The sequence below is a fragment of the Juglans microcarpa x Juglans regia genome, unplaced genomic scaffold, assembly GCF_004785595.1.
Source record: "Juglans microcarpa x Juglans regia isolate MS1-56 unplaced genomic scaffold, Jm3101_v1.0 JmScfU0050, whole genome shotgun sequence".
NCBI lineage: Eukaryota > Viridiplantae > Streptophyta > Magnoliopsida > Fagales > Juglandaceae > Juglans > Juglans microcarpa x Juglans regia.
In genome coordinates this window covers 1-13,210 of record NW_024475794.1, presented here as the reverse complement: position 1 = coordinate 13,210, position 13,210 = coordinate 1, and the positions used below count along the sequence as shown (strand labels likewise).

The window sequence follows — 13,210 nt, the reverse complement described above, 5'->3', positions numbered from 1 at the left end:
ATATCGTCGACCGACCGATTCTCTGTCGGTTTCTGTTGATTCTAAACTCCGGCGACCGGTCCACATCGACGACAACCAATCTAGTCGATTTTTGTACAACCCTAGTTCCAATAACATACTATAATTATGGATGAAAAAAAAACAGGTGAACCAGTTCGATCAAGTATCAATTCTCTTTTTTTCAAAATTGATTGAAATCAATCCGGTTTCAATTTTTCTTTTTATAACACCGGACCGGACCGGTTCATATATATTATATTATATAAAATATTTTTATATGATTTTTATATTATATATATACAATTTTTATATACAATATATATAATTATATATAAAATAATTTTGTATTATATACTAAATTACTAATTAATATAATATTAGATTTTAAAATCCTATATAAATAACTATATATTATCACTATAGTTCATAGTATTAGTAGTTATACCTAATACAATATCATTATATATTATAATATACTATAATATATCACTGTAGTCTAAAATACAATTATAATATACTACAATATATTATCACTATATTATTATATGCTATAATATGTGTATATATATATAACATATTATATATACTATATATATAATTACAGAAAAAATTGGACTGAAACCGTAAAACCGAAGGTACCAGTTTAGAGGTGTAACCGTTGCAGTATCAGTTCTTCAAATATCAAAACTGGCATATACCAATTCGATTCTAAAATATGTCCAAAATCAGACCGACACAGTTGCACCCCAAACTATAATGACCAGGGTAGAAGAGAAAGTTGCTACACGTATATCTCTTACATTTTGTGGCCAATCAAAATTCTTTGGACAACAATGGCGATTGTAAACTAGGAAATAAAGTGTCCAAAATCAATTAATGAAGGAATAAAAAACTAAAAACAAAAACAAAAATGAAATGCTAAAAAATATTAAATGAATGAATTGCTACAAACACTCGACAATTGAAAAAAAAAGACTGATTGGCAGCTACTTTGTGTGGCAAACGTCTTTAATGTACAGCCTCCACATCTTGATCGGTGGTGGACAAGGTCGAAATCATCAGTCTCGAAGCACATCTTACATATATTTGCTATCAAACATTTCATATCCCTGACAATAATAACATGAGATTATTGTGAAGCTAACACACATAAGAATCATTCAAGAACCTCACTTAAAATGTGCTATAAACATTGAACACGCTCAAATAGTTGTTTTAGTTGCTTCCTCTGTTATTGTGCAATGAACTGCTTTCAACAGGGAAGTAACCAAAATAGCTATTATGTTTCATTCAGTAGTGCAAAGGCAAAGATGGACCTTCCAAAGCCTAGACCAGTTTTAAGTCGGCCACAGCTGACGCAAACCTCACAATTTTTTTCCTGGTTTTAAATTTACTTTTCCAACTCTTGCAGGGTGTATGGCTGACTCTACAACAGGAACATCAGGTCATTATTGACTGATTACTATATCCACCTGAACGTTTCCTAATTTCCTGGCAGATTTAAAGAATTACCAGAGCAAAGATGTGTACACGTTTACAGAGGTGAGACCTCTAGATGCTGAATCTATCATTTCTTGATGAATTGTTTCTGGCAAACAAGCAGCCGTTGGTCACTGCCGTTCTGAAGGTCAATCACCCTTGCTTCCCACCGTATTTGTGTAGCAAGCATGCGTGCCATCTCTATAGCTCCTACTTTATCAGAAAGAACAACCCATCCCTGAAAACCATTCAGAATTTCATATTACATATTATGAACTTTATCATATAGCAGTGGATATCCAACCAACTAGCAACTACTGCATCAGAAACACCATGGACACGACTTATAGAGAGAGCACATAATATGTACCTAGTAGCGAAGAAAAAAAGAAAAGAAAAGAAAAGAAAAGAAAAGGAATTGGAGGTTGAATGAAATTAACTTACAGTATGAGGGATCCATCTTAGGCAGTTGCTTAGAGAAAGTCAGATTAGGAACAAGAAAAAAGGAGAAAAAAGGGGCATAATTCAACTCCCTCCGACTTAAGTTTCTAGCATCTAAGGATTATAAGACAAAGAAAGGTGCCAAAAGCAATTTTGAGTTTTGAATTAAAAATTTCCATAAATCATGTTGTATGAAACTTTCCAGCAGAGAAAAGCCAGATCAAGAACATGAAAGAGGGTGGAAAGGGAGCATAACTCGTGTCCGCTTCCTCCCTATAAGAGTATAACACAAGGACAGGTCTCGAAGGCAATCTTCTAATTAGAATTTCAAAATAATTAATTCACATTCCACCACATTATCCAGCATAAGCAATAAAGAATTGAGTTGCAATACAAATACCTCAGGTCGCAACATCCGGTCCATCTCCAAGAACAAGTCTATTGCACTGCAGCTCTCTGAACTGAGATGTGAAAGGAGCCCATTTGCATGAAGCATATCATATGTCCTGGGGTATGTTGGGAAAGGTTCACACCTGTGTACCAATATGGATAGTTACATCTATTAAGCTGCAAAGCAACCTCTTGCTAACAAAGTGTTATTTACTAATTTTGAAGGGAAAAAAACACATTATAGTCAATGGACCCAAGAAATGAGGCATGCTTTTCTTTAGAAGTGAAGGTCATGAATGTTTTCCCAAACCAGAAAAGTGAAGTATATGTATACTACGTCTAAAAACTTCCAGTTCAATCCCCAAAAGAGAAATGAAATTGGGAGTTTTCTTTTTCTTCTGCTCTTTTTTCTTTTTCTTAATTAGCTAGTTGATTCGTAAGTTGCGATATATATCTCCAGCAGGCAAGGGGTGCATCATAGATCCAATCCAGCAAGTCTTATATCTTAGAAGGTTTTTAATTAGAACATCACTTGACATCTTGAAGAATAAGATTTCCCACAATTATCATTTTTAATAAGCAGATTTGCCATTAGTTGTTATTAGAAAAATTAGGTAAGGGAGATTTAAGTAAAGATCAACACTAAGCCCCGGTTAGATTGAAAACTCATCTCATCTAATCATTACAACTTTTCCAAATTCTCACACAAAAATATAATAAACAATTCAACTTTTTCAAATCTCAAAACAATAATAATATTAAAAATAATATTCTAACAATATTTTATTCAACTCATCTAAAACCATCTCAACTCATCTCTGAATCCAAACGGGGCCTAAATATTCTACTTAGAAGAATAATTTTAGAAAGAACAGAATTAATGACTTACCAGTCATGCAAAATCCCAGTAAAGCCTTGATCAAGTATAAGAGGAAGTGTATTACGAGCTCTAATGGGTACAACATTCATCACCCATACCGATTTTTTTTCCTCCAAAAATGCAGCATTTAAACCCCCATAATGGGCATTCATGTCCATCACATTGCGTATCATGTTAAATGGGGCAATGGGGTCCTCATTGCCGGGCCTCTTTGGATGGTCTGAGAAAATTAAGGGTGTAAGCAGAGACCAGTAGTTTTTCAGAGCTGATCTCCAAACCCGCAAGTCTTCAAAGAAATTATCGGGCAGAACTCCTGCAAAGATACGAGCTGATTAATAGACTATCCAGACAACTGGAACACCAAAAAAGTAAAATTAAGAATTGTTAAAAACACTTTTCACCCTTAGATTTTACCATGTATTTTACACTTTTCAACTTAAACTATTAAAATTGACACATTGCACCCTCAAGCTACCAAGACTGACAAGTAACGCCTTTAGTCCAAGTTTCACCACTAAGATCATGATTAGTAATGTAGCACAATCTTGTTGGATCCTAACAGAGCTATTTGACACTGGCTGCAGTAGGAGGGTGCAATTGTCAGTGTATCAGTTTTATTAGTTTGTGTTACAAAATGTAAAATACTTAATAGTTTAGGAGTGAAAAGTGTATTTAACCTTACAAATCATAATAAAAGAATACTTTCCATGAACTTCAAGCTCACTTGCACTCAATTGCGAACCAGCAGATCTATTCTGGATTGGAATCCAGCGTTTGCTAGAGGTCCACTTATACATGATACAAGGGGCTGATAATATGACTGAACATCATGCCCTTCTTTACAAAGTGGTATAGCACTCTGCTTGCTACAAATAAGAACAAAATGAAGCATTAATAAAGCTGTGAGTTCAAGAGAAAACATGGCAGGTCCAAACTACTTCGATGGAGCAAGGAAAATCAAATCTAAAACTGTAGTTTCTTGATCTCAGAACTCGCAAAGTATGTTATGGAAAACAGTGCATCATTTAACATATCCTAACCGAGAGGCATAACAATCAGAATCCACAGTTTTTCTGCCAGATGAAAGTTTCATCTTGCTGCGCTAGAAGACTCCAGATTTCTTGGGTCAATTCTTCCATTGGAGTTAACACATTTCTCTTCCTTTTACCTGCTGTTCCATGTAGCTTGCCTGAGGGTGAGGTTAACACGAAGTAACCTCCAGGCTTGAGCACCCGGTCAACTTCAATGAGTAAATCCATCTGTTCAATGAAGCCATCATTAGACAGCAAAGACATGCTTTTTACAGCTGCAAACAATACTCAACCCCATAATCTATAGATCCACATAAAAAATAAAAAATAAAAGAACAAAATTAGAAACTTTAAAATATCATGATGGTGCTATGATGCCCTGTCACTCTAGGTCAGAACTATGTATATTATTACTCTATTTTTTTTCTGGAAAGGGTATCCAAGGCTATTTCCCCAACTATTCCTCAGACACGTTCAGTTCCCCATCCCGCTATTACTGCATTCAAACAATGGAGAATCCGTGGCAAAAACAAAAGGGGAGAAGATATCAAGAAAGCAATAAAAGTACAAGTGACATGAATCAAGCACCAAGAAGCTTGCAACACTAAAAAGAAAGCATGCCATCTATAAGGGGTATGAAACCATAACTAATCTACTCTGAAAGTACCTTTTTTGTCCCAAACAATACCACACTGAGCACAATGAACCATGTCAAATGACAAGGATGGATATGGAAGCTGTCTTGAAATGAAGCTTCAATTATTGCTGGAAGACCTCTCTCAGTGCCAATTGGACCTGACTGCCAGTTGCCTCGTAAGCCGCAATACAAACAGCCATTAACTTCAGTGAGACTAAATGAGCTCCAAAGCTACCAAATCCACAACCAATATCTAGCACAGTACGCACCTGTAATTAATATCATTAATGAAAAAATGAACCACAACTGATATTCTACTGCTAATGGAGAAAGAAAGTAGCACACAAAGAAACAAAAAACAGACCCTATGGCATTTTACTTCAAAAAGTTAATTGTTAAACATCATGGGACAATAAAGAATGCATTCAACAAATTCCAGACTTCTAAAAACCCAGTGGTGTCCAAAGGGTAACAACTAGAAACATGTCTATAAGATACAAAAAAAAATCTTACACCAGCTTGAAGAAAGTCAGAGTCACTTCCTAACCTATCATCTCAGCAATTTGGCGAGAATAATCTTTAACACCATCAAAGATCAATCCATCCTCAGAGTGAAAGGCAATTTGATTTTCTTCAAGTAACATCAACCTATCACAACAAATTGTAAATAGTATACACAATCAACTCATAAATTGCCCACAAGCTCAAGAAAAAACATGTAAAAACAATATATGTGCGAAAGTAGTGAGTTAAAAAGGCTCTTGCCTATTCTTACTCTCAATAAAATTTTGTTTACCGATTTAAAAAAAAAAAAAAACGCTCCGACCCTTTTGTAGTTGTAGGTAATTCCACAAACTCCAACAGTTAGCTCTAACTGACAAGTACCTTTTGGTCATGCTTCCAGATGAAAGAAATTGGTCTTTGGTTATCTTCACATTTCCACTCCATATCACATCCCTACCAGCAGGCCACCTCAGGGGGCTCTTATAGTCCTTGGGAGAGCGAACCAAACACGGTTTCGATCTCTCAGAACTTCACAATGCGATCAAACTCCTCCCCATCTTTAAACCCAGCTAACAAATTTGCTGAAACGTTGTAACAAGGCACGTAATTCTCTCTTTCTTTGCCACAAAGGCCAAGCTCTCTTTGCCTACTAGCTCCAAGTGAGAGAGACCTCAACTCCAAATAATCAACCGCTGCTTGCTCTTTAGCCTTCTGTAGTTTAAATAAATGTCCGGTACGGTGTAGGAGTTACAGAGTCGAAGGCATTAGAAGAAGATGATCCTAAAACTGCAATTAGTGCGAGCAAGCTAACAAGGCAAGAGTAACCAGCTGACCGGTGGTCTGGGGCCAAAAATGACAGAGAGTTTATTAAACCAAAAGCTTCTCATGTCCAAATTGTGCAACCCAATCCAAGAATCAAGTTAAGAAAACCCACTAAATAAATACTCGTCGAATCCATATATCAAAGAACGGGAAAAACCACCTATCATGACATACGAGCTTCTATACATATTATCATGAATCTGAACTATTGCCACAGACATTGAAACAACAACCCTTCACATGTCCCAAATAAGGCAGCTATATCTCTTCCCACTTTGATTTTACCATCTGACGCACGTAATTCTGATAAGATACAGTGAAAACTAATAGATATCCACCATAAACAAATGTGAGATACAAAATTCAGATCCCCAAGTTTCAATGTCCAAATGGATCAACTATCCAATTAAAAAAACAAAAAGAGAAAAATCTAGAAGTATTCTTCCAAATAATGCCCGATTCCGGGCTATAAACCAACTGATCACGACTGAGTAATGCAATTCTGACAGACCAATCCTCTCAATCTACTAGATCAACCTGCAAAGAAGTGGAATAATGGGTCACTAACGGTACTGTTCTGTAGCTGAGCAAAATAACCGAATGTCACGACAGATACATATACTCATGAGACCAAATTTTCTTTCCTTTTGCCAAGGTTCTCAACAACCAAAAGCATAAAATGCAAAAATATTAAAAAAAATGCATCACTTTTCCATTATCATAATCCAGTGAGCGAAACCCAGATCTTGAAAGGACAGACATGAACACAGATCCAATCCAACCATACCAACCACTATCCACCACCCAGACTGACCAATGGACATTGATCTAAAATCAGCGTGAACGAACATAAAAATGTGGGAAGTAGGGTTTTGGGGGCGTACCCTTTCGGGTCGTTGAAGAATCAAGACACAGATTCAGAGCCAATTCAGAGAGAGAGAGAGAGAGAGAGAGATTTGAAATTACTACAGGGATGAGTCCAAATTTATCGGATTCGAGTTCTTGGGACGTGTTTTTTATTGGGTCATTTTTTTTCATAACATTTTAGAGACGACAGAAAAATGATTAGATCCATAAGCGGGCGGGCCGTTTGGGTAAGTGTATCTCTTTTATTTAATTTTAATTAATAATTTTATTATTATTTATAAACTATTCAACTCTTTTACAATTTATTTTAAATTAATAATTTTTTATTAGACAAAACAAACAGCAAAAATTGGATCTTTTTTTTTTAATTTTTTTTTTAATTTACCATTGCGTGGACACGTACTTATGGTGAAGTTATTTTATGTTGTCTTGATTAGGCCTTTCACTTTCCGAATTGAAAAAAAAAAAAAAATTTATGTAATTAAGGCTATTAAGCACGAGCCTTATGTTTGCCAAAAACATATTTGATTAATAACGTCAATCCAAATCAAGGAAAGCAAGTGCAGCACTTACACATAAAGAAGCCGAAAGATTAAAGTTTGAGAAAATAATCTTAAAGGAGATTCAAATATAACAATTCAAGCAATCTCAAATCTTCCGATGTTAAAAATAGATTTTGAACCATATCATAATGCATTAATATCATTTAAATTCATTTAAAAATAAACAGTAAAAAATTATAATAAAAAAAATGCACGCACATACAATGAGTAGTAGCAACGCAAACTTTCGACAATATCCTTTTGATCTAAATTCCATATCTTTACTGTAATTCTATAGTAAAAAGATCCACATTTATCTTTGTAATTGTTTTAATTTTCTGGACTCCATCTATGTATCGCACTGTTTATGTTTAATATATCACTAGCAACTTGCGAAAAAAAAAAAAGAGAGACTTGCTACTGTAACGGGTCATGGTTTAAATCTATGCCAAAATATTTGGTTCACAAATAGATTTTATTAAAATAAAATTTATAAATTGATGAATTTTCGTGATATATTAAATTTTAAAATATTTTAATATAATATATATATTTAGTTATTATAAATTTATTTTTATAAATTTTTTTATGAATTTAAGACTTCTTATCTAATATTATAAAGACTTCCGTTCTACCTTTTTTTTTTTTTTTTTTACATATTTTTTTAACATTTTTAAATATTTTAAAAAAATAAAAATAATATTATTATTAAAAATATTTTCTTAATATTAAGTAAAAAAAATAAAAAATTACAGCAATAACTTCAAACAATAAGAATAGCAGTGAGAGTAACATTTTCTTATTATAAAAATGTTAGTAACCATTACTTGATTAGAAATGTTTGGTTTGTCTAACAGTGTAAATAAATTATTTAAAAATTGACTTGATTGATGGGTTATTTTAGATTTAAAAATCCTATTATTATAAATAGATAATTCATTTTGTCATAATCGATTGTACTTTCTCATGATATATTTTAAATGATTGCTAATTTAAATGTTGTCATATAAAATTATTTATAATATCATATAAACAGTGTGAGAGCATCATTTTTTTTTTAATATAACTCCTTTTGTAATTTCAATAATTTTAAATTTTTCTTATAAATCATTTCCTCTTGTCATATATCATAAATTGAAGTGTTATAATCACAAATAAATTTTATAAAAATAAATTTATAAATTGATATAATTTTAAATGATACCTCAAATACTTTATAATAAAAATTATTTTATAATCTAATATATTATATAAAGTTATTTTAATTTATAAATTAATATTTTTTTATAATTAACACATTTAATATCGAAGAATACGGATAATGAACTAACGAGACATTGATTTTCTGAAAGATAGTTGCTTCGTTGAAAGAAAAGAAAAAACTTAAGAAGTAAAAGAAGCCAACCTTAATTAAAGTGGTTGATTTATGAGGAGTTGCCAAATGGAAGATAGACAGCCACGCTGTCTGATGCATATCCGACACTGACCTATCGGGACACAGCTATGTTCAATTAATTCCACCTGTAACTGTTGCCTTCTCCGCACGTCAAATCCCTGTTTACTGTAACCGAATTGTTTATGGCTAGTGATATATTACTCATTTCTTACTTATAATATTTTTATTTTTTTATTATTTATTATAAATATTTTTTTTAACATCCCTAATCATTAAATATATATATATATATATATAAACTTACTAGTAGTCATTTTCTTAATTATTAAGTAAATAAATAAAAATTAAATATAAAAGAATAGTAAATAAGTAGTAAGAGGTAGTAATTTTCTCATTTTTCTTGTATTATATATGGCTCACGACAAGAACAAAGGGACATTCAAGGGAATTCTATTATTTATAGTTTTTTTTCATATTTTAAATTATTTTTTAACATTTTTAAAGATTAAGAAATAATTAAAAAAATATACAATTTTATCAATAATCATTTTCTTAACTATTAAGTAAAAAAATAAAATTAATAAATTAAAATACTCGAGCAATAACTTTAAACGATAACATTGAGGGGCTAAATAGCATTTTCATTATTTATATGGGTACTATTAGGGTGCCGCAAGCAGTGGAGGTAGTAAAGGCTAGGTGTGCCAAAACTAAATCTAACTTTTTATTTTTTCATATATTTTTTTAAATATCTTTAAATATTTTTAAAAAATAAAAAATATATATCAATACATTAATAATTATATTTAATCATTAAAATAAAATAAAATATATAAGCAGTCAAAATAAAAGAACAAAATGACTCATTCTGTTGCAATAAAAACTTATAGTTTGGGGTGCTCAAGTAGGCCTTAGCCATATGACACTAGTTGACAAAGATCGCTCTATGTTAGAGAACTGTTACAAGATCAAACGAAAATTACAATGAAAAGAAAAAGAAAACAAATTAAAAAGGAAAAGGATAAAGAGTCATGGGGTTCAAAGATATAATTTGAATTCAATAAAGCCATCCGGGATAGAAATAGATGAGAATGCTTTTGGTGGTGTTCCAAGCAGCCCATTTTGTAATATTGTATGGCAATAAAATTGACATTAAAGTCTACTGTCATGTCCATCTTCACTCAGTTGCGGAGAATCTCCATCCTTTATAAACACAGGAATAATTTCTTGATGGATAATGTGACATTTCAATACAATAAACTGACGAGAGAATAAAATGCAGCATATAGCATTTTCCAAGTGTAATACAAATTCCTATGAAAAACCAGCGCATCCAATATGTGTTCGTTCGTAGAAGAACTCAAAGTCTCACATAACCTAGAAAAAACAAATTACTTGATTTTTGTTACTTTTCACGTCAAAAATCAATGGCAATCTTCTTAATACATAAACATGATACTCGAAATTATATTCTTCAAGCAGTTCCTAGTTCCCCTGTTTAAGTAATCCACAAAATCTCTTGGCACTATCTGCATCAGAAGGCGGCGGCGGCCCGCTTAAACTCGTCTGTCCAGTCAGTTTAATAAAAGTTCGTCGCAGCCTACGTAGTTCTGGCAACCCAACTGATCTTGAAACGTTGATGGTTGGTAATCCATAGCCAAGAGAAACCCATTTAGAGGCCCTCCAAGTGCCTGGGATTGTGCTTCTACAATAGCATTAGTGACTTCCTGCGTTGCTCTATCAACTCGTATAGAGAATTTGCCTCTGAAAATCGTGCATTTTGTGTTGCAATTGTTGGCTGCAGAACCTTTACTCGTGTGTTTTTGAGTCCACCTTCTTTGTCAAATATGAAACTGCATCCAATTGGCAGAAGCAGATTTCTCTATTCCATCTTTATATGGCCATAACTCAAACAAAGGGGAATCCCATCGATTTCTCTTATCCGGTTCTCGAAACCTTCTTACCAATCTTCGAATATCACCTCATTGTAAGAAGCTTCTCCCTTTTCCATTCGTTCTTCATTCCATTTTCTACAATGGGTCTTCTTCCACATCACAATATAGACACACGTATCTTATTCCTGAAGCACGAGCCAAACACCACAACTCATACCTGTAACCCTTATGCTATTCAAAGAATCTACAATTATAATGTTATCTTTTTGAGACTGATCTATCAACTTCAGACCTAAGCACTCCTCTTAAGTTCTTCTCAGCAGTCATATTGGCATAACTCTGATTGCGATCAAGATGAAGAGAAGTTTCATCAATGATCCTAACTGTCAGCTTTGATTCTGTATCTTTGAGAGCTTCAGATAGGAATAGGGCAGCTGTGGACTTCCCACTGCACGGTTGCCCACAGATTACAACCAACGCCATTTGACAAAAATTGACTTTTATGCTTTTGCCAGAGAACTATTTACTGCATGAAAATCAATGAACACATCAATAAAGATCCTTGTCTCTAATTACTAAAATATGTATTTTCATCTACCCCTTTGTCCCATCTAAGCGTCTTGGTTTAAAACAACAAGAATAACATGATATTTAATGACACAATGTATACTATAAGGCGTGCTTGATTTGTTCCTTGATTACTGAGTAATATGAAAATGCTTCCAACTTCTTAAAATCAGACCCTCATTCGGGGACATCAAGAAAGAAAGCAATACACTCAATAGGGGCATTATAATTCAGCCCTATGTACAGAGCCATGTGATCAAATAAGATGTGTCTTGATTGGTTCCATGATTACTGATGGTAATATGGAAAGATATACCTTGACTATTTGAAAGCAGATGCTCATTTGTGGATATAAAAAAGAAAAAGATAAAAAAGAATGTGACACTCAATACGGACAGAGGTGTTATTATTCTGCCCTATGAATGAAGCCATGCAATAAAAAATTTCTGAAATTAAGAAGCCTTTAAATAAACCGTTGTGGTATTAAAAAAAAACTTCAAAGTAATTTTGTAGAATACAGCTATAGCACATGCTGGAACAACAAAATATCAAGTTTATAGAACCAGTAGAAAATGCACACTTTGATTGTCCATTCTTACAGTCTCAAAATCGTTATAATACAAACCCATAATAACTCTTTTAAATTAGAGTGGAGGTAAACCTCGCAAGTAGCCCTTCATTCCTAAAACTCTTCATTTTAATGCACTCAAAAGACTTGCAAAATAACTTCATCGTACATAAAAAGATCCTAAGAACAAACATAGTGTAATAAAGATTTTTTTTTGTGCATTTTCTTTCGTTAAAATACTGCATGGCATTCCTGTGAAGGGTTTCTCAGTAGGTAGAAGGACTCAAGTCCAAGTGTCTGTTCTTCACTCTATTCCACAAAGAACCACTAAGGGTTTAAATCCTACTGATTTTGAACTACAGATTTTATAGAAAAACAACTCAATATGAACTCATGGTTTACTTTGAACCAAAGGTAAACCCTAGAGGTTATTATGTAATGCCCACAAAAAAATAAACAACTTTTATAAGACGTGAATTTAGCAATTTTGGAAAGGGGAATAAAAACAAAAAAAAAAACTAGCTACTTAATTACAAGCAGGTAGTTAAATTCATGAAGCCATTTACAAGCAGATACTTAAATTTGTGAAGCCACAGCAAATACCCTCTAGGCACCAAAGGAACTGGATCTTTATCAATTATTACTAATAAATTGCAAAAGAAATTATAAGCAGAAATTAAATATACTTCTTCGCTAAACCTCATAGAATGAGTATGGGTCAAGGCTTTATATGCAACTGAGTAAATCTGTTAAATTTTGTGTCAATGGTTCTATTATTTCTCTCTTAAAACCAAAAAGATCACTATATCGATCGCAATTAATTGCAAGAAAACACAACAGTATCTAGGAAACCTTCGTGTTATTATATATTGTACAAAGAACCTTATAAAAAAAAAAAGAGATATTATGCATAAGTAAGAAAGATTACTACTTGCTAAAAGGGAAAACAGAAGAGACATGCTCATGTTCTTGAACTCTGCTCTACCACTGCCTCTTAGCAACAAAATATTAACAAATAAGCACAATAACAATTCATACAGCATCTAAATAACCCAAAGGACCGAAAGTTAAAAAATTATTGAGAGAAACCAAAAAAAGAAAAGAAAAGAATGAATTGAATAGAACTAATGAAAGCCAAACGGGTTTGGATAAAACATGTGTAAGTTCCAATCAGCCGGACCGGTAAAATAT

At 32.9% G+C, this 13,210-nt stretch overlaps 2 pseudogenes; both read right to left on the bottom strand.

The window, feature by feature from the left end:
• Positions 1–766: 766 nt before the first annotated feature.
• Positions 767–7,230, bottom strand: LOC121245530 (annotated as a pseudogene).
• A 3,198-nt stretch (positions 7,231–10,428) lies between these two features.
• On the bottom strand, positions 10,429–11,373 carry LOC121245526 (annotated as a pseudogene).
• Between the last annotated feature and the right edge of the window lie 1,837 nt (positions 11,374–13,210).